General features: G+C 49.3%; 1 long non-coding RNA gene across 3 annotated transcripts in view; it reads right to left on the bottom strand.

The window, feature by feature from the left end:
- LOC140426565 (uncharacterized) overlaps window positions 1–23,686 on the bottom strand; it is a 94,691-nt gene that overhangs the window by 3,092 nt on the left and 67,913 nt on the right. For all 3 annotated transcript variants that reach the window (XR_011948231.1, XR_011948232.1, XR_011948233.1), the window contains exon 2: window positions 14,701–14,800. This is a non-coding gene — a long non-coding RNA (uncharacterized lncRNA). The remainder of the gene's footprint in view (window positions 1–14,700; window positions 14,801–23,686) is intronic.

Raw genomic sequence — 23,686 nt, 5'->3', positions numbered from 1 at the left:
TGTGTTATGATGTATGTTTGAATATCATGACAGAACTGTCTTTCATAGTGGGGGTATACTCCTGCAGATTCTCCCTCCAAGCATAAGCTCGGTAAATTCTCCAGCTCATCTAAAATCCTCATGAATTTAGTCTTTTCAATCTGAGTGTGATCTCTCACCTGCATTCCTGTGTGGTGAACCACATGGATTTTCAGGCTCTAGCTGTGTTCTCTTCAGGATCCTGGCCGACAGCCAGTGTCTGTGAGTTCTAAGGACTCACATGAATGCCATAGGTCTTATATCCAGGTAGAATGGTGATTAGGTATTTTTGAGCACCAGCTCTCTTTTTTATCTTGGAAGCAAATGGACAGTTTAAAACATGACTGTTTATAACCCAACACTGTCGAAACCTTGCTGGACTTTGGAGACTAGCAGGCCACGCATTGTAAACACAGATGCTGCTGCCATTGTCTTCAAATGGAAACATGTGACACCTTCTTTCCAGCCAAACAGTCTGGGCTTTCAATTAATCTTTAAAAGTCCCCTCACCCAGGACTGTTGTCAGCCAGACCTCAGAACAGGTCACATGACCCCCTTCATTTCCCCCTTAATTAAAGATACAATCCCAAAATGTAACAATCTTATAAACCTCATAATTGTGACAAGAGGCAAAGCACAACTGGAAGATATCAATATAAAATAGTCAACAGGAAATCTAAATGGAATTCAGGAGAAATTCATTTACACAAAGTGTGGTGAGAATGGGGAACTAATTACTACAGGGAGTGATTGAAACAAATATAGATGAATTTAAGGGGAAGCTAGAAAAGGCAATAAATAGGGTTACTAGTGTAAATTTAAATGAGGAAAAAATGGGAGAAGGCTCGGATGGATCATAAACACTGGCAAGGGCTCATAAATTTCAATGGCCTGTTTCGGTGCCGTACATCCAGTGGAATTCTGTGTTTGGGTTTTGATAGTCTGAACAGGGGAAGATGATTTCTCTTGATTGGCGGCGAGTCAGTGTGGAGTAGTGATTAATTTAAAATAGTCATTTTGAGAGGGGTTAAGGAAAATTTATTTACAAAGAAATCTGTTTTGTGGATTTTTTTTCCACAGGTTGTGGGCATCCCTAGAAAGGTAATCATTCATTGTCCATGCCTAATTGCCCTGACAAGGTGTTGGTGCTCCACCTTCTTGAACTATTTCAGTCCAGTTTGTGTAGGTGCACTTGTAGGTATCTTAGGAAGGCACTTCCAGGATTTTTTCCCCTAAATTTTAGAGTACCCAATTCATTTTTTCCAATTAAGAGGCAATTTCGCGTGGCCAATCCACCTACCCTGCACATCTTTGGGTTGTGAGGGGAAACCCACACAAACACGGGGAGAATGTGCAAACTCCACTAGGACAGTGACCCAGAGTCGGGATCAAACCTGGGACCTCGGCGCAGTGAGACAGCAGTGCTTACCACTGTGCCACCATGCTGTCCTCAGGATTTTGACCTTGTGGCAATGACACAATATATTTCCAAGTCACGGCATTGCGTGACCTGCCGGCAACTTGCAGGTGGTGGTTTTCCCATGCACCTGCTGCCCTTGTCCTTCAAAGTAGGAGGGATAACGAACTTGGAAGGTGCTGTTGAAGAAACCTTGGTGAGTTGCTGCAGTGCATCTTATATCTGCTAAATATGCTACACACTGCTGTCACTGTGCACCAGTGGTGGGCACTGTGAATGTTTAAGGGGTGGATAAGATGCTTGTCATGTTGGGTGTTCCGCTATACAAACGAACCAACACGGTTGTAGATGGTACAACTCTGTTTTATTACTCTTGATAACAACATCTGTAAACTTATGACTGTGGTTCGTACTTTACCCTTTAACCTGTGGACCCAGCCCTAACACTATCTTAGAGAGGCACTCAGCACATGGTGTATGTCTGAGTGGCACGCTGTGAGCTCTGAGCTGTCTCCTGCTGGAATGAGCGGGAACTGTGGTGTTCCCCGTTTTATAGTGCGTGTGCTCTCACTGGTGGTTGGCTGTGATGTTGCGTGTGTGTTGATTGGTCCGTTGATCTGTCCATCAGTGTGTATGTGTGTTTGCACCATGATATGTTTATCTGAATATCATGACATCCCCCTTTTTTACAAGAATATGTGCCAATGTGGTAATAAATATTGGTGTGTACTGAGTGCAGCTGAATGTGTGTGCGCAATATCTACAACATGTACATGAGGCTAAACTATATACATAGGAAGGTGTCAGGTGCAACATAGCAATGAGGTTGTACCATAAACAAAACAAGTGCAATCATCAAACATCGAAAACAAACTCCTGTAACGACAAAAAGAGAAACATATTAACATTGTGGCATAGCACTTTAGTGAGTCCAATGTTCAAACACGCTCGTAAGTCCAGTCTAGCAGGTAGGCGACAAATTCGGGTTGACTGCCTCAAGGGTGGGTCAGGATCCACCGGCTGAGGAATGGGCCTGGCCACAAGCGACAGAGGAATAGGCATGGTGGCAGGAAGCTCCACGAAGTCGACATCAGGAGGGCGTGGCACCGGTGCATGATCACGTAGCAAGCGCAGAAGCAGCCGAAGAGCCCAGCGATTACGCCGGCGAATGGAGCCATCAGGCATGCGAACCAGGAACGAGCGGGGAGCCACGCGCCGGAGAACTTCGGCAGTTGCCGACCAGCCACCCTCTGGTAGGTGGATGAGGATGTTGTCTCCAGGCGCCAAGGCAGGAAGATCAGTTGCCCGAGTGTCAAGTGCCACCTTCTGCTGAGCATCCTTTGCAGTACTGGAACATGGTCGGGTGTAGGAACATGAATGGACGGTACAGTGGTCCTGAGGGCGCGACCCATCAACAGCTGGGCTGGTGAGAGGCCTGTGGACAGTGGGGCCGAGCGATAGGCCAGCAGGGCTAAACATAAATCCGATCCAGCATCAGCAGCCTTGCAGAGGAGCTGCTTGACGATATGGATGCCCTTTTCCGCCTTGCCATTTGACTGGGGATGCAGAGGGCTGGACGTCACGTGTGTGAAGCCATACGAAGCGGCAAAAGAAGACCATTCTTGGCTCGCAAAACAGGGCCCATTGTCCGACATGACGGTAAGTGGAATGCCATGGCGAGCGAAGGTTTCCTTGCAAGCCCTGATGACAGCGGACGATGTTAAATCGTGCAGGCGTATGACCTCTGGATAACTGGAAAAGTAATCAATTATGATGACGTAGTCCCTGCCGAGCGCATGAAAAAGGTCCACACCCACCTTCGCCCAGGGGGACGTTACCAACTCATGGGGCTGAAGCGTCTCAGGGGGTTGCGCCGGCTGAAACCTTTGGCAGGTGGGGCAGTTGGCAATGTCGTCGCTGATGCCCGGCCAGTATACAGCTTCTCGGGCCCTCCGCCTGCACTTCTCAACCCCGAGATGGCCTTCGTGCAATTGTTCGAGGACCAGCCTGTGCATGCTGTGTGGGATCACAATCCGGTCCAACTTTAGGACACCATCAATGGCGGCCAAGTCATCCCAGACATTGTAGAATTGTGGGCACTGTCCTTTGAGCCACCCTCCCGTCATATGGCGCATCACACGTTGTAGAAGGGGGTCAGCCGCAGTCTCCCGGCGAATACGGGCCAGACTTGCATCAGTAGCTGGCAGATTGGCCGATGTGAAGGCCACCTGCGCTTCGACTTGACAGACGAGCCCCCCTGATTCGGGTGGTGTGCTCACTGCCCTGGACAGGGCATCCGCGATGATGAGGTCCTTTCCCGGGGTGTAGACCAGTTGGAAGTCGTACCTCCGGAGCTTGAGCAGAATGCGCTGGAGGCGAGGGGTCATCTCATTCAGGTCCTTTTGTATGATGCTGACCAGGGGGTGATGGTCGGTTTCCACGGTGAACTGAGGGAGACCACACACGTAGTCGTGGAACTTGTCTATGCCGGTTAGCAAACCCAGGCAGTCCTTCTCAATCTGCGCATAGCGCTGTTCTGTGGGGGTCATGGCCCGCGAGGCATAGGCGACTGGGGCCCATGATGCAGTGTCATCCCGTTGCAGGAGTACCGCCGCAATGCCGGACTGGCTGGCATCAGTCAAGATCTTCGTATCTCGAGAAGTGTCGAAGAACGCCAATACCGGGGCTGTGGTGAGCTTAATCTTGAGCTCCTCCCATTCCTTCTGGTGTGCAGGCAGCCACTGGAACTCCGTAGTCTTCTTCACTAGGTGGCGAAGAGCCGTTGTGTGGGAGGCAAGGTTAGGAATGAACTTCCCCAAGAAGTTGACCATCCTGAGAAAGCGTAGCACTGCTTTCTTGTCTGCCGGCTGCGGCATGGCTGTAATAGCTGTCACCTTGTCTGCATCCGGACGCACTCCTGACCGGCATACGTGGTCCCCCAGAAACTTTAGCTCAGTTTGGCCAAAAGAACACTTGGCTCGGTTGAGGCGCAGGCCGTGTTCTCGTATCCGCAAAGACGCGCTGGAGACGAGTGATGTGCTCCTGTGGTGTGGTGGACCAGATGATGACGTCATCAACATAGACGTGCACCCCTTCGATGCCCTCCATCATCTGTTCCATGATTCTGTGAAACACCTCGGATGCCGAGATGATGCCAAACGGCATTCTATTGTAGCAGTATCTGCCAAAGGGAGTGTTGAAGGTGCACAGCTTCCTGCTGGACAGATCCAGTTGAATCTGCCAAAAACCCTTTGAGGCATCAAGCTTTGTAAAAATTTTAGCCCGGGCCATTTCACTTGTGATCTCTTCCCATTTGGGTATGGGGTAGTGTTTCCTCATGATGTTGTTGTTCAGGTCTTTCGGGTCGATGCAGATCCGGAGTTCGCCAGAGGGCTTTTTTACGCACTCCATGGAGCTGACCCATGGCGTGGGCTCCGTGACCCGGGAATGCACTCCTTGGTCCTGGAGATCCTGCAGCTGCTGTTTGAAGCGGTCCTTGAGTGGTGCTGGGACTCTACGAGGTGCGTGAATGACCGGGGTGGCATCCGGTTTGAGCCGTATTCTGTAAGTGTAGGGCAGTGTGCCCATGCCCTCGAAAGCCTCCTGGTTGTGGGCGAGGAGCGAGTGGAGCTGTGCCCTAATGTCTGCACCCGGGAAGTCGGATGTGCCTTCTGGAGACAGAGTGTGTACCCGCTAAACGAGGTGGAGAACCTTGCACGCCTGTTCGCCTAACAGTTAGGTTGGCACACCATTCATCACCCGGATTAACGCTGTTCACTGGCATCGGCTGGTGGGTCCTACTTGGGGACATCCGGTTTCTGTTAATGACTGCAACGCGGAAGGTTTCCCAGTCGTCGGTATCACCGGTCTGTATGTCGTCAGGGTATGACTCGGTGTATGGAGGCTGAATGGCCCGCACGTCCCTGCGAGGCTGGCGGAATTGGGGAGCGTTGGCAGGTTGAGCTGCTCGACAGCAGGCAGCGTAGTGGCCCATCTTGCCACAGTGGAGGCATTGTCGATTCTTTGCTGGACATTGCCGCTTTAAATGTGCGGATCCGCAGTTGCCGCACATCGTGACGTCATGGCATTCGTTGCGCCACCACGCATGCGCAGTTCGGTCCTGCGTAGAGCGCGCCTGCGCGTCACGTTCCTCTGCGTCAACGTCTCTTTTGGCGCGTACAAGCGTGGGAGGTCGCGGAAAGCGCCCAAAATGGCCGCCCTCGTCCGGGCCGCGGGCCGGGAGGAACTCGATCGACTGGACCCGCTTGGCCTCGTAGGACCCCTGCCGTGCCGATTCGGCCGCCTGGAATTGGGAGTACCGGCTGGTCGCGTTCTCATGGAGGACGCAGGCTTCGATGGCGGTGGCTAGGGTGAGGCTCTTAATTTTGAGGAGCTGCTGGCATAGGGTGCCCGAGGTGAGCCCAAAAACTATCTGGTATCGAATCATGGAATCGGAGGTGGCCTCAGAGCCGCAGGACTGAGCGAGGATACGGAGGTGTGTCAGGAAAGATTGAAAAGGCTCATCCTGACCCTGCAGCCGCTGCTGGAAGAGGTACCTCTCGAAACTCTCATTCACCTTGACGCTGAAGTGTTGCTCAAGTTTAAGACGGACCGTCTTGTACTTCGTCTTGTCCTCACCTTCCACAAACACCAGGGAGTTGTAGATGTGGATGGCGTGTTGCCCTGCCGTGGAGAGGAGGAGGGCGATTTTCCTGGTGTCCGAAGCATTCTCCCTTTCTGTGGCTTCTAGGAATAACTGGAAGCGCTGTTTAAACAGCTTCCAGTTGACGCCGAGATTTCCAGCGATTTGGAGCGGCTGCGGCGGGCTGATGGTGTCCGTGGCGCAGGATCGCGGATTCCTGAAGATGTGTAGGTAGGTCTCACAGTTGCTGGGTTCCAATCCTGGTACTATGTCGTGTTGGGTGTTCCGCTATACAAACAAACCAACACGGCTGTAGATGGTACAACTCTATTTTATTACTCTTGATAACAGCATCTGTAAACTTATGACTGTGGTTCGTACCTTACCCTTTAACCTGTGGACCCAGCCCTCTATCTTAGAGAGGCACTAAGCACATGGGGCGAGATTCTCCGCCCCCCCGCCGGGTCGGAGAATCGCCGGGGGCTGGCGTGAATCCCACCCCCACCGGTTGCCGAATTCTCCGGCACCGGATATTCGGCGGGGGCGGGAATCACGCCGCGCCGGTTGGCGGGCCCCCCCCCCCGCGATTCTCCGGCCCGGATGGGCCAGAGTCACGCTGCTAAAATGCCTGTCCCGCCGGCGTAGATTAAACCACCTACCTTACCGGCGGGACAAGGCAGCGCGGGCGGGCTCCGGGGTTCTGGGGGGGCGCGGGGCGATTTGGCCCCGGGGAGTGCCCCCACGGTGGCCTGGCCCGCGATCGGGGCCCACCGATCCGCGGGCGGGCCTGTGCCGTGGGGGCACTCTTTTCCTTCCGCCTTCGCCACAGTCTCCACCATGGCGGAGGCGGAAGAGACTCCCTCCACTGCGCATGCGCGGGAATGCCGTGAGCGACCGCTAATGCTCCCGCGCATGCGCCGCCCGGAGATGTCATTTCCGCTCCAGCTGGCGGGGCACCAAAGGTCTTTTCCGCCAGCTGGCGGGGCGTAAATTAGTCCGGCAAAGGCCTAGCCCCTTAAGGTTGGGGCTCGGCCCCCCAAGATGCGGAGCATTCCGCACCTTTGGGGCGGCGCGATGCCCGACTGATTTGCGCCGTTTTGGGCGCCAGTCGGCGGACATCGCGCCGATACCGGAGAATTTCGCCCATGGTGTATGTCTGAGTGGCACGCTGTGAGCTCTGTGCCCTGAGCTGTCTCCTGCTGGAATGAGCGGGAACTGTGGTGTCCCCCGTTTTATAGTGCATGTGCCCTTGCTTGTGATGGGCTGTGATGTTGCGTGTGTGTTGATTGGTCCGTTGATCTGTCCATCAGTGTGTATGTGTGTTTGCACCATGATATGTTTATCTGAATATCATGACAAGCTGTCAAACATTTTGAGTGTTGTCGGAGCTGCAGTCATCCATGCTTGACTCGACTTGTGACTTGTAGATGGTGGTCAGTCTTTGACGTGAGTTACTCATCACAGAATACCCAGCTGCTGACTTTTTACAGCCACAGTATTTATAAGGCTATTTCAGTCAAGTTTCTGGACAATTAAAGTATGTTGATAGTAGGGGCTTCAGGTATGGTAATGCTGTTGAATACTAGAGGGGAATGGTTAGACTCTTTCTTGTCAGAGATGGTCATTGCCTGGCAATTGCCACTGATCAGCCCAAACCTGAATATTGTCCAGTTCTTGCAGACATGAACTGCTTCAGTATCTGAGGAGTAGCGAAAGGTGCTGAACATTGTGCAATCGTCACCAAATAACTTCACTCACGATGGACAGAAAGTAATTAATGAAGCAACTGAAAATGGTTGGGCCTAGGACACTACCTGAGGAGCTCCTGCGGGGACTGGAATGAATGACCTCCAAACAGCCAAATAAGTGTGTTGTAAGGAGATGTTGCCAGATTGATTAGTTGAAACAGAGACCACTGCATATTTGTAGATGTGTACAATCACTTGAAGGAAAGGAGGACAGAAAACCTGAGGAATAGACCGGGGCAGTGGAATTAGTTTTTGGATTGTTCCAATAAAGAAGGACCACAAAAATGATGGGCTGAAATAAATCTTCTTCAGCTGTGATGCACGATCAATGACCACTAAAACGAGGTTGTGGTACAACTGAAGGCTTTAATAAGCTAGATGTTTCCCCCAGCAGCTCAGGTACAGAATGAGGGCTGCTGGGAAGGCACGGGTTCTTATACCCCACCTATCAGGGCGGAGCTATTATACTCTCTAGCCAATAGCAAGCATATAGGTTCTACCAATGGTACTTCAGCCTCTCAGGTACCGTAATACCTATAATACCACATTCACCCTCTGTTAAAAAAAGTCCGGCGGGGGTGGTGGCCAGCAACTACAAAACATAACAACATGGTATAATTAGTTACGGCGGTGCCGTAATACCTCCGTACAGTATTTAGTAACTATTTACAAGTCTGGTAGCTATGTCCATTCGGTGTTTTATATTTACAGATTACGGTTAAAATGAAGCAATAAGTCGATCGGGGGCCCTGGTCATCCTCTGTGATCGTCGGAGCCTCGGTGGTGACTCCGGTGGAGGCTCGGGCGTCTGTGACTCCGGGAGCGTGGCTTCGATCTCCATGGCAGCTTCGTCACCCCTAGACGGCGCTGGTGGGGAAAACGGCTGACCTGGGAAGGGAGCGCCTGCGGGGGGCGTCGGTGGGTGGGGGAAGGACCGATCCTCCTGTAAGGTGCTGCAGTGGAGGGGAGGGTGGGACTGGTGGCTGGAATGTGCGTGGAGTTCCGGCGGGCGCCAGGTCCCATAGGGAGACTGTATCTTGTCGGCCGTTGGGGTACACCGCGTAGGCGTACTGGGGGTTAGCATGGAGCAGATGGACCCTCTCGCCCAACGGGTCCAACTTGTGTGCCCGCACGTGTTTTCAGAGCAGAATGGGTCCGGGCACTGCCAGCCAGGTCGGGAGCGAGGTCCCGGAGGAGGACTTCCTAGGGAAGACAAGGAGACGTTTGTGAGGTATCTGATTGGTGGTTGTACAAAGTAGTGACCGGATGGAGTGGAGGGCATCCGGGAAGACTTCTTGCCAGCGGGAGACTGGGAGGTTCCTGGACCGTAGGGCCAGTAGGACGGTCTTCCAGACCGTTCCGTTCTCCCTCTCTACCTGTCCGTTACCCCGGGGGTTGTAACTTGTCATCCTGCTCGAGGCGATGCCCTTGCTGACCAGGAATTGTCGCAGTTCGTCACTCTTAAAGGAGGACCACCTATCACTGTGTATGTAAGCGGGGAACACGAACAGTGCAAAGATGCTATGGAGGGCCTTGATGATGGTGGACGCGGTCATGTCGGGGCAGGGGATGGCAAATGGGAACCGGGAGTACTCATCAATCACGTTCAGGAAGTACGTGTTGCGGTCGGTGGAGGGGAGGGGGCCTTTGAAGGCCATGCTGAGGCGTTCAAAGGGACGGGAAGCCTTTATCAGGTGCGCTCTCTCCGGCCTGGAGAAGTGCGGTTTGCACTCCCCGCAGATTTGGCAGTCCCTGGTGGCTGTCCTGACCTCCTCGATGGAGTAGGGCAGGTTGCGGGTCTTGACGAAATGGAAAAAACGAGTGACCCCCGGGTGGCAGAGGTCCTCGTGGAGGGCTCGGAGGCGGTCCATTTGTGCGGTGGCATATGTGCCGCGGGACAGGACGTCAGGAGGCTCATTTAGCTTCCCGGGACGATACAAGATCTCGTAGTTGAAGGTGGAGAGTTCTATCCTCCACCGCAAGATCTTGTCATTTTTTACCTTGCCCCGCTGTGCATTATTGAACATGAAAGCCACCGACCGTTGGTCAGTGAGGAGAGTGAATCTCCTGCCGGCCAGGTAATGCCTCCAATGTCTCACAGCTTCTACTATAGCCTGGGCCTCCTATTCGACTGAGGAGTGGCGGATTTCGGAAGCATGGAGGGTACGGGAGAAGAAGGCCACGGGTCTGCCCGCTTGGTTGAGGGTTGCCGCCAGAGCTACGTCGGACACATCGCTCTCGATCTGAAAGGGGAGGGACTCGTCGATGGCGTGCATCGTGGCCTTTGCAATGTCTGCTTTAGAGAACATAGGAACATAGAACTGTACAACACAGTACAGGCCCTTCGGCCCATGATTTTGTGCCAAACTAGTCTGAAACTAAGATCAAATCAACCTACTCCCAATCATTCTAGTGCACTTCATGTGCCTATCCAATAACCGCTTGAAAGTTCCTAAAGTGTCCGACTCCACCACCATAGCTGGGAGTCGTTCCACACCCCAACCACTTTCTGAGTAAAGAACCTACCTCTGACATGCCCCCCAAATCTTCCACCATGAACCTGATAGTTATGCCCCCTTGTAACAGTTACATCCACCTGAGGAAAAAGTCGCTGAACGTCCACTCTATCTATCCCTCTCATCATCTTATACACCTCAATTAAGTCCTCCTTCGCTCCAATGAGAAGAGCCCAAGCTCCCTCAACCTTTCCTCATGAGACCTACCCTCCAATCCAGGCATCATCCTGGTAAACCTCCTTTGCACCCTTTCCAATGCTTCCACATCCTTCCTATAATGAGGTGACCAGAATTACACACAATACTCCAAATGTGTCTAACCAAGGTCTGATGCGGCTGAAGGCCTCGCGGGCCTCTATCGACAGGGGAAAAACTGTGGATTGGATCAGGGGACGGGCGTTGTCCGCGTAGTTGGGGACGCACTGGGCGTAGTAGCTAAAAAGCCCGAGGCAGCGTTTTAGGGCCGTAAAGCAGTGAGGGAGGGGGAACTCCATAAGGGGCGCATGCGTTCAGGGTCAGGGCCTATAACTCCATTTCGCACTATGTAGCCGAGAATGGCTAGCTCGGCCGAGCACTACCGAGAATGGCTAGACGGTCGGTGCTAAACACGCATTTATCCTTATTGTATGTTAGGTTAAGGATTTTAGCGGTCTGGAGAAATTTTCGGAGGTTGGTGTCATGGTCCTGCTGGTCGTGGCCGCAGATGTTGACATTATCGAGATACGGGAATGTTGCCTGTAAACCATACTGGTCAACCATTTGGTCCATCTCGCGCTGGAAGACCGGGACCCTGTTAGTGACACCAAAGGGAACCCTTCATAAGTGATAGAGCCGCCCGTCTGCCTCGAAGGCAGTGTATTTGCGGTCACTAGTGCAGATGGGGAGCTGGTGGTCGGCGGACTTGAGATCCACCGTGGAGAAGACCTTATAATGCGCGATCCTGTTTACCAGGTCGGATATGCGGGGGAGGGGGTACGCATCCAGCTGCGTAAACCTGTTGATGGTCTGACTGTAGTCGATGACCATCCTATGCTTCTCCTCGGTCTTTACCACCACTACTTGAGCTCTCCAGGGACTGTTACTGGCTTCAATGACCCCTTCCCTCAGTAGCCTTTGGACCTCTGACCTAATAAAGATCCGGTCCTGGTCACTGTAGCGTCTGCTCCTGGTGGCAACGGGTTTGCAATCCGGGGTGAGGTTCGCAAACAGGGAAGGTGGGTCGACCTTAAGGGTCGCGAGGCCGCAGACAGTAAGGGAGGGGTATAGGGCCGCCGAATTGGAAGGTCAAACTTTGAAAGTTACACTGGAAGTCTAAACCCAGGAGTGTAGCCGCGCAGAGGTGGGGAAGGACATAGAGATGGAAATCTTTGAACTCCCTTCCCTGGACTGTGAGGTTTGCTAAACAAATCCCCTTTATCTCCACTGAGTGGGAACTGGAGGCCAGTGAGACTTTTTGATTAACAGGGTAGATGAGGAGGGAACAGCGCCTTACCGTGTCGGGGTGTATGAAGCTCTCCGTGCTCAAGGAGTCAATTAAGCAGGACGTCTCGTGCCCGTTGATGAAAACGGTCGTCGTAGCGGTTGAGAGTGTTCGAGGTCGAGATTGATCCAGAGTCACCGAGGCCAATCGCAGTAGTTGAGAATTCTGTTCAGGCAGTGTGTGCTCGGCCGAGCTAGGGTCCTGGTGGCCCATCAAAAATGGCGTCTCCCATTGGTCGCACATGGCCGGGGGTGCACAAAATGGCAGCGCCCATCCCTCAAGCGGGGCGTCCGTGGAACAAGATGGCGGCGCCCGGGATCCGCACGTGGCCCTGGGATATGGGGGTGGCGGCGACTGCTGGCTACACGGGGCCCGTGGAGAAGTTTGTGGTGGTGGTCCAGATTTGCCGCTAGAGACCGCGGTCACCACTCAGGCCTAACATACCCCCACGAAATGGTCCTTTTTTCCGCATACCCTGCAGGTGGATGCGTGGGCCGGGCAGCGCTGGCGGGGATGCTTAGCCTAACCGCAAAGGTAGCAGCGGGGCCCCTCGGGGTTGACAGGCCGCCTTGCAGCGCAGGCCTGCGGGGGAACGGGGGAAGTCTCTGGGTCGGCCGCTGCGGGGTTCCACGCTGCCCAGGGGGCTGCCGCGCTGTCGGGAACATAGGCGCGGGCTTTCCTGGAGGCCACGTCCAGGGAGCCTGCGAGGGCCCGTGCCTCCCTAAGACCCAGGGTGTCTTTCTCTAACAGGCGCTGGCGGATTTGAGATGAAAGCATACTTGCCACGAAAGCGACCCGGACTAAGAGTTCCGTGTGTTCGCTCGCCGAAACTTGCGGGCAGCCACAGCTTCTGCCCAGCACCCAGTGCGTGGTAGAATTCCTCCAACGATTCCCCAGGGGTTTGCCGTCTTGTTGCAAGCAGATGCCGGGCGTAGACCTGGTTTGCCGGGTGAATATAGTGTCCTTTTAGCAGCTCGATTGCTGCATCGAAGTCTTCCGCTTCCTCGATGAGGGTGTAGATTTCCGGGCTCACCCTTGAGTGCAGGAAGTGCAGTTTCTGCTCTCCCGTGGGTGCTTTTTCTGCCGTCTCGAGATACCCTTTAAAACAAGCCAGCCAGTGCTTAAAGATCGCCGCTGAGTTCGCCGCGTGGGGGCTAAGTTGCAGACACTCCGGCTTGATTTGGAGCTCCATCCTTTCTTCTTAAAATCTAGCTTATTAAATTGATGCACGATCAATGACCACTAAAAGGGGTTGTAGTCCAACTGAAGGCTTTAATAAGCTAGATGTTTCCCCCAGCAGCTCAGGTACAGAATGAGGGCTGCTGGGGCGGCCCGGGTTCTTATACCCCGCCTATCAGGGCGGAGCTATTATACACTCTAGCCAATAGCAAGCATATAGGTTCTACCAATGGTACTTCAGCCTCTCAGGTACCATAATACCTATAATACCACAAGCTGCAAAGTTCTAAATGTAAAATCAAAGTGATTAAAATACAGTTTACTGTTAGAACTGCGTCAAATATTACTATATTCCATGAATATTATTATATTCTATAAATATTATCTGAGAAATGATAGCCTGTACCATAGACAAAAAAATGTCTTTAAATAGTGAGAATGCCCGCACATATGATCATATTTCTAAGTATATATATACTGTCACTAACCAGTTATAGACTTCAGGAAAAAGCTAGTTAATGTTCCCTTGAAGATTTCTGATGTAGTCATTGAAAGGGTTACTTACTACAAGTATCTAGGTTTCAAAGTAGATGATGAGCTGAACTGGAGGGAATAGTGTACGGATGTGGTGGCCAAGGGACATACATGATTCCACTACCTCAGGAGACTAAAATCCTTCCGAGTAGGTCCCACAATCATGAAATACCTCTCAAGAGCTGTGGTTGTGGATGTCCTCTTTTGGATGCCTCTGCTGATACTGTTGTCTCAAGAAAGTAGACTCGCTAATGGTACATAGATTATTGAGCCAGACAGGAAGGGTATTTGAAGAGCAGATCTCCCTTGACAAAATCTGCTCTCGAAGAACTTAGACGAAAGTGAAGAATGTCAGGAAGAAGTACCCTTGTCTCAATATTACTGCTGGATGCGTTCAGGGAAAGGCTACAGTCCCTCAGATTCTGGATAAATCGGTTCCTGAACTCATTTGTGCTCTTCTTTCTAATAACTCTTCATAGGAATTTGATGTATGCACTCATAGTGAAACTCACTGACTGATTAACTTAATACAGTGGAATAGCTTTCAATACATATTTTAATTAAAGTTAGACCTCCATAACTGGGTAATTTTCCTTTTTATTGCTATTATTCATTTATATGTCATTTTTATAATGAGAAGAACTACCCAAAATAAATTTCCATCTGGACAATAAAGTGAAATTGAACAGTATTTTGTTTCCATTGTTGACTTCTAATAATTAATGCAGTACTTTGTGGGTAAGTGTTTGGTATTTTCACTGTGCAAGTTTGGCATAAGCCGGTTGATTAGCACTGCAATAATTCCATTCGGCATATCTAATTATCTCTGGACAACTTATCTAGAATTATTTTCTAGTCAGTCTATAATGGTAATGCTTGCTCAGCTATTAGAAGTGGTTGGGAGACACTTTGATTGATGCAATGGTATTGGCTGAATTAGTAATTGTTCTCTGGAAGATGTCGAGGAGGATTGGATTTTTACAACAAGAAGGCAGTGGCGCAGTGTATTGTCACTAGACTGGTAAGCTAGAGACCCGGTTCAAATCCCACCACAATCTGAATTCAATTAAACAAAATCTGGAATTAAAAATCTGCTGATGTCAATTGTCATAAAAACCCATCTGGTTCACAAATATCCTTTAGGGAAGTAAATCTGCCAACCTTACCTGGTCTGGCCTGGCCCATGTGTGGCTCCAAACCCACACAATGTGGTTGACGCTTAAATGCCCTCTCAAAGAAAAGGGCAATAAATGCAACGCCCATCTCCTGTAAAAGAATTTTAAACAAAATTATATTTATATTGCACTTCACGAGACCGGTATAAAACAAAACATGCCACTGAATCAATGAGGAAATGGGCTGATTTCTCTGTTTTGCGGCACTGGAAATGTGAATCGCGATCCCGCGGAGAATCACGCGAAATTGAAAAATCGAGGTTTGATTCCGACTGCCATGCTTTGGTCCCTCTTAGGCAGAAGTCAGCAGACACTATTGTGCAAGTATTGACAATAGGGGCCTGGGCACCATGGCTAGGGAGGGGAAGTGGGAGGCAAAAAAACTATGGAAAGCCCTTGAACATTGTTGGGCTTGCTGGGGGTGGTTGCCCAGGCCGGGAGCAGTAGCAGGGACTGACTTGGTGCCAAGCCCATGGACTCGAGGGCGTCCCCCTTGGGATCGGGGTGGCCTAGCTCAGACCGCCATTGCTGCAGTCTGTCTTTTAAATGCACCCTTCAGTGCTCCTTACAGGCCCCTGGCTGTTCACTCTGTTGAATGCTGCCTGTGTCCTTTGAATGTTCAGGGAGCCTCTGGTCATTGGGAGCCCACTAGACTCCCTCATACCCCAGCTGTTTCATTAAGGGGATGGGCATGACCAAGTTCAGTACAAAGCTGTGCTGGACCTAGTTCAGGGAACAAAGTGAATTAAATGGAATATGTATCAGTGGGAGAGCATTTTGGAAACACCGTTTGTAATATTACCAGAATAGCTTGGAAATGATAAAATCAAGTGCAAAAGCAACAAAATAAAGGAGGACAGCACAGTGGCACAGTAATGAGCATGGCTGCCTCACAGTGCCTTGACCTTGGGTGACTGTGTGGAGTTTGCACGTTCTCCCCTGTGCCTGCGTGGGTTTCCTCCGGGTGCTCCAGTTCCCTCCCACAGTTCAAAGTTGTGCAGGTTAAGTAGATTGGCCATGCTAAATTGCCCCTGCGTGTCCAAAGATTACGGGTTAAGGGTGGGGGATCGGGCCAAGGTAGGGTGCTCTTTCAGAGGGTCGGTGCAGACTTGACCGGCCAAATGGTCTCTTTCTGCACTGTAGGGATTCAATGATTCCATGAAAAGTGTTGCAAACAGACTGGCTCAAGCTCAGATGGTTGCCAGGGTGAGTGACGGAGTCAATAGCGAGAAAATAAAGTTTGGAACGGGGACCAAAAACAATGGTTTCAGTCTTCCCAATATTTAAACGGTGGAAGTTTCTGCTCAATCCAGTACTGGATGTCGGATAAGCAGTCTGATAATTGAGTAACATTAGAAGTAGAGCCAGAGGGCGGGATTTTCCATTCCTTCCTGTTGGCAGGATCTTCCAGTCCCGCTGAAGGTGACACGCCCCCTGCGCACGCTCCTCAGCGGAGCCAGCGTGCAACACAATGGCCATTGACTTTGGCTGGATCGGAGAATCTTGCCGACTGCCAATGGTGAGCTGCCTCTGCCACGGGAAAATGCACGGGAGGGTGGTGGTGGGCGGACTGAAAATCTCGGCCTGAGTTATGGCAAAAATCTTTTGGCCGGCCAAGTCGGTTTGGCGTTGCAATGTAGAGATGAAGGATTCCAATTCGGAGGCCATTACGATCAATCCTGAAGTATGAACTACCTCCACCAGAACAGAGGTTGGAACAAAAAACCTAGTGAAATTACTCAGAAGAACTGTAGGAGACAAGCAGCTCAAAGTACGTGGGAGGGGAAAAGTAGAGTGTCCAGGTGTAACCTCAGGAGGGAAAGTATAAGGTGATGAAACATTGGAAGTGTCTGAACAGGATAAAACAGGAAGAAATGCAAGGAAAGGTTTGTGAGAATCCAATCGAAGGAAAAGCTTCACAAACTAACGGCAACGGAATTCAAACTAAAATATACGTAAATCAATGCACACAGTGCATGAAGCAAAATTGAAGAATTGAAGGACGAGTTCTGGATCTTGCTCTGAAATATGAATGATGAAACTAACAATATTGAAAGCAACATCATTATTTATCGCCTTTTGCACTCTATGACACATTGCTGGGGCTTTCATTCCCTCCCTAAAGATGTGTATTTGGTCCATTTTCCAGTATATTGTCGATGTTGTGAATGTGGAAACGCACCCAAATCTACATAGGAGTAGCTGTTTCCACTGGCAGGAAGGTCGTAAACAGAAGACAGGTTTAAAATACTTTCAAAGGAAAAACATAATAATATACTGATAATAATAATCGCTTATTGTCACGAGTAGGCTTCAATGAAGTTACTGTGAAAAGCCCCTAGTCGCCACATTCCGGCGCCTGTTCAGGGAGGCCGGTACAGGAATTGAACCCATGCTGCTGGCATTGTTCTGCATTGCAAGCCAGCTATTTAGCCCACTGTGCTAAACCAGCCCCGACCAGGGGAAATGAGATTTTCTTTTATGTAGTAAGGTGTTGTGCTCTGGTGTGCACTCACAAAAGGTTTGTTGGAAGTAAATTCAACAGTGGCTTTCAAAAGGGAATTGTATCTCTATTTAAAAAGGAAAAATGTGTAGTGCTTTGGAAGAAGAACAGCAGATACCCAGGAACCCCACCACCCTCCAAGTCACTCATCATCCTGATTTGGAAATATATGGCCGTTCCCTCCCTATCGCTGGCTCAAAATCCTGGAACTACCTCCTGAATAGCTCAGTAGGTGTTCCTATACCACATGAACTGCAGTGGTTCAAGAGTGCAACTTTCCCACCACCTTCTGAAGGGCAACTCCATGCCTGAGGTTCCAATTTTGGAAGATAGAACTGGCATGTGGCACCCAGGGGTGGGGTGTGGGGGGTGGGTGGGTGGGGTGGGGGGGGGGGGGGTGCGTTCAGGGCGGGGGAGCAGCGAAGGAGAAAGTCAGTTCTTTTTACACGCACAGGAGTTTAGGGACACATAAAGATTTTACAGATATAAAGAGATAGGCTAGGCGATCGGACCAAAGTTTGCTAGATGGAGTTTAATGTAGATAAATGTGAGTTTATCCATTTTGGCCGAAAAAAATAGGAAGGCAAATTATTATCCAAATGGAAAACAAATTCAAGGTGTGCCTGGGCAGAGGGATCTGGGTGTCTTTGTTCATGAATCACAGCATGTAATTATAAAGGCAAATGGATTGTATAGGATGTTGGTGAGACCACACCTGAAGTATTGTGTCCAGTTGTGGTCTCCTTATTTGAGGAACGATATGGTGGCATTGGAGGCAGTTCAGAGGAGGTTCACCAGAATGATTCCGGGGATGAAAGGGTTGCCATTTGAGGAGAGATTAAACAGTTTAGGCTTATACTCGCTGGAGTTTAGAAGGATGAGAAGGGATCTGCTCGAGGTATATAAGATGCTAAGAGAGATTGATAAAGTAAACATGACCAAATGTCCCCCTTTTGGGGCAATCTAGAACAAGAGGTCATGGATATAGGTTGAGAGGTGGTAGATTTAGAACTGAGATGAGGAGAGGGTGGTGAATTTGTGGAACTCGCTGCCTCATAGTGCGGTGGAATCTGAGTCATTAAATGGTTTCAAGAAGTAGATAGACGCATTTTTTATTTTAAAAATGGGTTAAAGAGATATGGTGAGGGAGGTGAATTTGAGATCAGGAAGAGATCAGCCATAACCTGATTGAATAGCGGAGCAGACTCAAGGGGCTGAATTGCCTACTTCTGCTCCTAATTCCAATGCCCCTAACTAGGGATGGACAATAAATGCTGGCCTAACCAACGATGCCCACATCCCATAAATGAATAAATAAATATTACAGAGTTCTGTTAAAGGGCAGACGGAGGTAATGTAAGTGGCCTCCTTTTCAGCTCCATGACTATAATGGTCATTCATTATTTGGAACCCTGACTGATTCATTTCCGTTACTTCCTAGCCTGGGACGCTTCGATCATAGCGCATGCATCTAACCAGCAAGGGATTGGGGATCAAATCTAGGATTTGTTTGATCTTTTATGGGATTACATTTATACATTAGAACCAGCACGACACACCATAAGATCAGAAGACTATAAGACCATACGACATAGGAGCAGGAATAGGCTATTCAGCCCATTGAGTCTGCTCCACCAGTCAATGCGATCATGACTGATCTGATATAATCCTCAACTCCACTTTCCCGCCTTAACCCCATAACACTCGATTCCCTTACTGATTAAAAATATCTATCTCAGCCTTGAACATACTGAACAACCCAGCCGCCACGCGTTTTGCTTTTTAATACCAATGCAAACAACTCAATTCTTTATGTTTACTAAAATAAGGTTGAGTCCCAGAACTAATATTCTTTTTTAAATTTCTAGGACCAACTATCAAATTATATTTCAACAAATCAGTAACTGCTCCCATACTTTAATCGAACTCCCTAGTTAACTTTATGGTAACTGTTTAATATTCATGTAATGATATTTTACTCATGCATGGTTACTTTTAGAATCCAACTGTTATTAACACACTTTTGTAATAAAATGTATTTTTCTTATCTGGGCATGCTGATTTGATACAGTGCCTTGTTTGTTCTGCTTTCTGGTTCAGTTAATTTTCCCTTTTGGATGATTATTTTCAATAATCAGATTTCACAATACAGACTAATCACATTTTATTAAAATCCCAAAATATTTGATTGGCTAATCATGTGCTATAAAATATAAATGCCATTCAGCTGCCATAGGACATATCTTTGTCCACCTAAACCCTCAACCTTCATTCTCACTTTGAAAAAAAACACCCAGAACTCCCCGTGAAGGCTAAATACAACAGCCACAGGTAAATCTGTGAGAAACTTCACAGCTGATGTGTCATTTTATATGAATTTTCAGCATTGCAACCCAATATTGAATGACGTCAACCAATTTCTAAGTTGTCCTTATTCACAATCCCATGATCAGAGATCGATCAGCATCCAAAAGTAATCTCAGAGCTTCCGAAAAAGCCAGGTACTGTGGTAAACCAGTGCGCCCAGACCTAAAATGAAGCCGTGTTTAGGTTACATTCTGCTGTGAGTAATCCTTGTGTCTCTGGTAAATGTTAATGAATGCACAGGACTTTCAAGACAGACAGTGAAATGCCACCATCTTTTCTTCAGAGGAATGTGCAGTTTAACGAAGCATTAAGGTGATAGGGTCCTTATGGGAAATCAGTGGAAAACATTGACATTCAAGGAAGAACTTCAGAACAAATAAACAGTATCTTTAAAAAAAAACTGTGGTTAGAAATAAGACCTGCACAAAAAAGGAAGCACTTCAGAGTTAATGGTGGGGGGTGGGGGGCAATTGTGAGCATAGAATTCTGCCCTAAGAAATTACGAAATTGTATCACCAAGCTGTAAGAAGATGATTAAAGAGGCCAGGGTCTCCATTTTACAGGACATGTGCACCGCTGGTTAGGCCAGCATTTATTGCCCGTCCCTCCAATTTAGACGTAACCACATTCTTGTGGATCCGGAGTCACCAAGACAGCAGATTTCCTTCCCTAAAGGACATTAGTGAACCAGAAGGGTTTTTACAACAGTCAACAATGGTTTCATGGCCACCATTTTAATTCCAGATTTTGTTTTGTTGAATTCAAATTTTACAATCTGCCATGGTGGGATTTGAACCCAGGTCCCCAGATCTTGCCTTGGATCTTTGGATTATTAGTCCAGTGACAATACCATTGCACCACCACCTCTTATCATGTGCAGTGAGCTGGATGGGAAATGTTATGAGCCAGGGTTTAGAGAACCCTAAAGTGTATCATGGAGTTCACCTGACCCTCAACTTTTAATAGATTGTGATACAGCAGAAATGGAAATGTATTTTTGAAAGCAAAACAATGTTTATTCTATGAACTCAAGTTAACCTTTTTAAAACATACAGTGAACATCTTAGCAACCATGAATTCAAATACAACCCCCAAAGAATACAACACTAAGTAATTCTTTAGCTGTCCTTTTAACATCCAGAAGACTTTAAAAAAAACTTTCAGCAGAAGCACATCAGGTTAAAGTCACTACTAAGAACATTTATAATTCTGAATTCACCAAATGATCAAGGGACAGTCTTTTCATGGCAGAGAGAACAGCAGTACACCTGTTTTGTCTGGCTTCAGCTCCAACACTGAAAACAAAACCAAAAAGACACAAACACACCCAAGCTTTTCTCAAAGTGAAACTAAAAAGCAGAGCCAGAGCTCAGCTCCACTCACACTCTGACATCACTGCAGTAACATAAGCAGCCAAACATTTCTTAAAGCAACATTCTCAAGACAGAAATGTATGTACAAAATTGGTTTTGGGCTCAGATATATCAGTTCAGTCCCCTCTTAAGGCCCCGTTGACTGAGGGCGAGATTCTCTGGCCTCCCCATGGCGTGTTTCTCGGCCGCGGGAAGTGGCCCATGATTGGCCGGCAGCAGGATTTTCTGGTCACGTCGCTGTCAATGGGATTTCCCAATCCCCCCATCATGCCGGAAAACCCTTGGCGGGGGTGTGTCATCGGAGGGACCAGAAGATCCAACCGCCGTGAACAGCCAGAAGATTTTGCCCTGAGTGCTGTTTTGACGCATACGTTCGGTGCCCAATCATGACTTCAGACGAAAATTAAACGATGGAGAAAATGAGCGGCAGAGGGACTAATCTCTCCTGGATATCAAAGGATATTTATGAATTAAACTATCCTTATTGGTTTCTAAAATACCGAACAACCACCTTCTCAGCTGTTAACTTACTCCAGCATAAATTTTAAAATGTTAATTACGACTGCTATCACCATCAACTGGTGCACTGGTAAGTGGGAAGAGTTTGCCATTGATCAGAAAGAGGATAAATAATAAGGATGTTCCTCACATTTATACAGTTTTTAAAGAGCATAAATCTATGCAGCAAACCCTTGTGCTACCCAAGTGCTATTTGAAGCATTGTACACAACTGTTTCCCTTTCATGCACACTCTTTGATTCCAGTGGATAGCACACTTTGCTTGTAAGTGTGAATACTGGCTGGGAAACAAACCAATGCTTAGGTGTTGAATGAAAGCGCCGTCTGCCCTCTGAGGTGGACATAAAAGATCCCATGGCACAATTTGAAGAAGAGTAGCATTCTGGCCAGTATTTTGCTCCCTCACCCTCATTAATATCACTAAAGCTGAACAAGGGCTGAAACCAAAAGCCTCTGAAAACAAGCCTGGGGCCAGGGGGTGGGGGGGGGGGGAGGGGGCTCCTAATGTATACGATTAACTCATGTCCACTGCTTGTAATGCAGGTAACACTTTGCATTGCTCATTCATTTTCACGGTCTCTGCATCCAGCCGACCCTAACCTAAGCTTTTGTTGACTGGACACAACAGCAGGGGGGACATTACTGTGAATGCCGAACACGACTTGAAGCCGGGCTGCCACTCTTAAAGAGGAGGTGCATTGTGGCTGGGGCATGGGGCAGTTGAATAGAATATGACCTAAACAAAAGACTGACGACTGACATGAGATAGGAGAGCGTGCGATCCAAGGTTTTCAGACACTGCACTGTAGTTCTAGGAGAAGGAGGTGGAAATGATGAAAGATGTCGACCGGGAGAAATGGGTGTTGCTGGAGGAGGCATGAAAAGGCAAGATGGAGGCACCCTTTGAAGACAGGTGAAATTTTAAAACTATCTGTGCCCACAGCTGTTAGGCCATCATTGTGGAGAGGTAGTCCTCTTTCCAGGATGGTCTTTGGTTGCAGCTATGACCCAGTGGCAAAAGAGGCTCCAGGGGCTGGTGGTAGTTTGAGGAGGGTGGTGGGGGAAATTAATTAAAGGAAGATCTTTTAACCTCTCAGTCTGCCACCATGAAGCCACCTCTAAGGACCTGACAAATTTCACCTACAGCATGGAGCCTGTCCCTGCTAGAAGGTTCTTCGTGGTTTCCCCAAACTAGCACTCAATGGCCATCTGTCACTGTCTGACTTCCGGTTGTGGCTATGCGGAGCTAAGCCACACGATTCGGCAGCTCCTGCTACTACGGACTTTCGGGCTCATTGGAGGAGCCCCAATGGAATTTTTTTGATGACAACCCATGGGGAAGTGAAGAGAGAGGTCCCCCTCCAACCTTTATGGACCGGACCAGAAGTGCAACGGCCAAAAAAGCAGCATTGGAGCAGCGAGAGAAGTGAGGGAAGAAAATCAAAATGGCGGCGGCCGGGGACAAAGCGGAGTGCGGGCCGGAGCTGCAGGAGTTCATCAAGCGCTGCTTCGAGGAGCTGCGCAAGGTGATGCTGGCGCCTATGCTGGCGGTAATTGAAGGACTAGGGATAACCCAGAAGGCCCAAGAGGTGAAGATCCAGGAGGTACAGAAAAGAGTGAGTGAGAATGAGGACGAGCTCTTGGGCCTGGCGGTGAGAGTGGAGCGGCATGAGGCGCTACACAAGAAGTGGGCGGGAAGACTCGAAGACCTGGAGAACAGGTCGAGGAGAAATAATCTGCAGATCCTGGGTCTCCCAGAAGGAGTGGAGGGGGCCGATGCCGCAGCATTCGCGGGCACGATGATCGGGGCGATGATGGGCGCGGAGGCCCCTTCGAGGTCGCTGGAGCTGGACGGGACACACCGGGTGCTGGTGAGGAAGCCCAAGGCAAATGAGCCGCCAAGGGCGATGGTGGTGAGATTTCACCGGTTCACGGACAGAAAGAGGGTCCTGAAATGGGCCAAGAAGGAGCGGAGCAGCAAGTGGGACAATGCAGAGATCCGAATATACCCGGACTGTAGCACGGAGGTTGCTAAGCGGAGAGCGGGTTTCAACAGGGCCAAAGCGGTGCTGCATCGGAAAGGAGTGAAATTTGGAATGCTGCAGCCAGCGCGAATGTGGGTTACATACACGGACCAACACTATTACTTCGAAACGCCTGAAGAGGCGTGGACCTTCATACAAACTGAAAAGTTGGACTCTAACTGAGGGTTTGT

The sequence above is a fragment of the Scyliorhinus torazame genome, chromosome 7 (assembly GCF_047496885.1).
Source record: "Scyliorhinus torazame isolate Kashiwa2021f chromosome 7, sScyTor2.1, whole genome shotgun sequence".
NCBI lineage: Eukaryota > Metazoa > Chordata > Chondrichthyes > Carcharhiniformes > Scyliorhinidae > Scyliorhinus > Scyliorhinus torazame.
The sequence above is the reverse complement of the archived record's forward strand: the minus strand, read 5'-3'. Positions and strand labels throughout refer to the sequence as shown.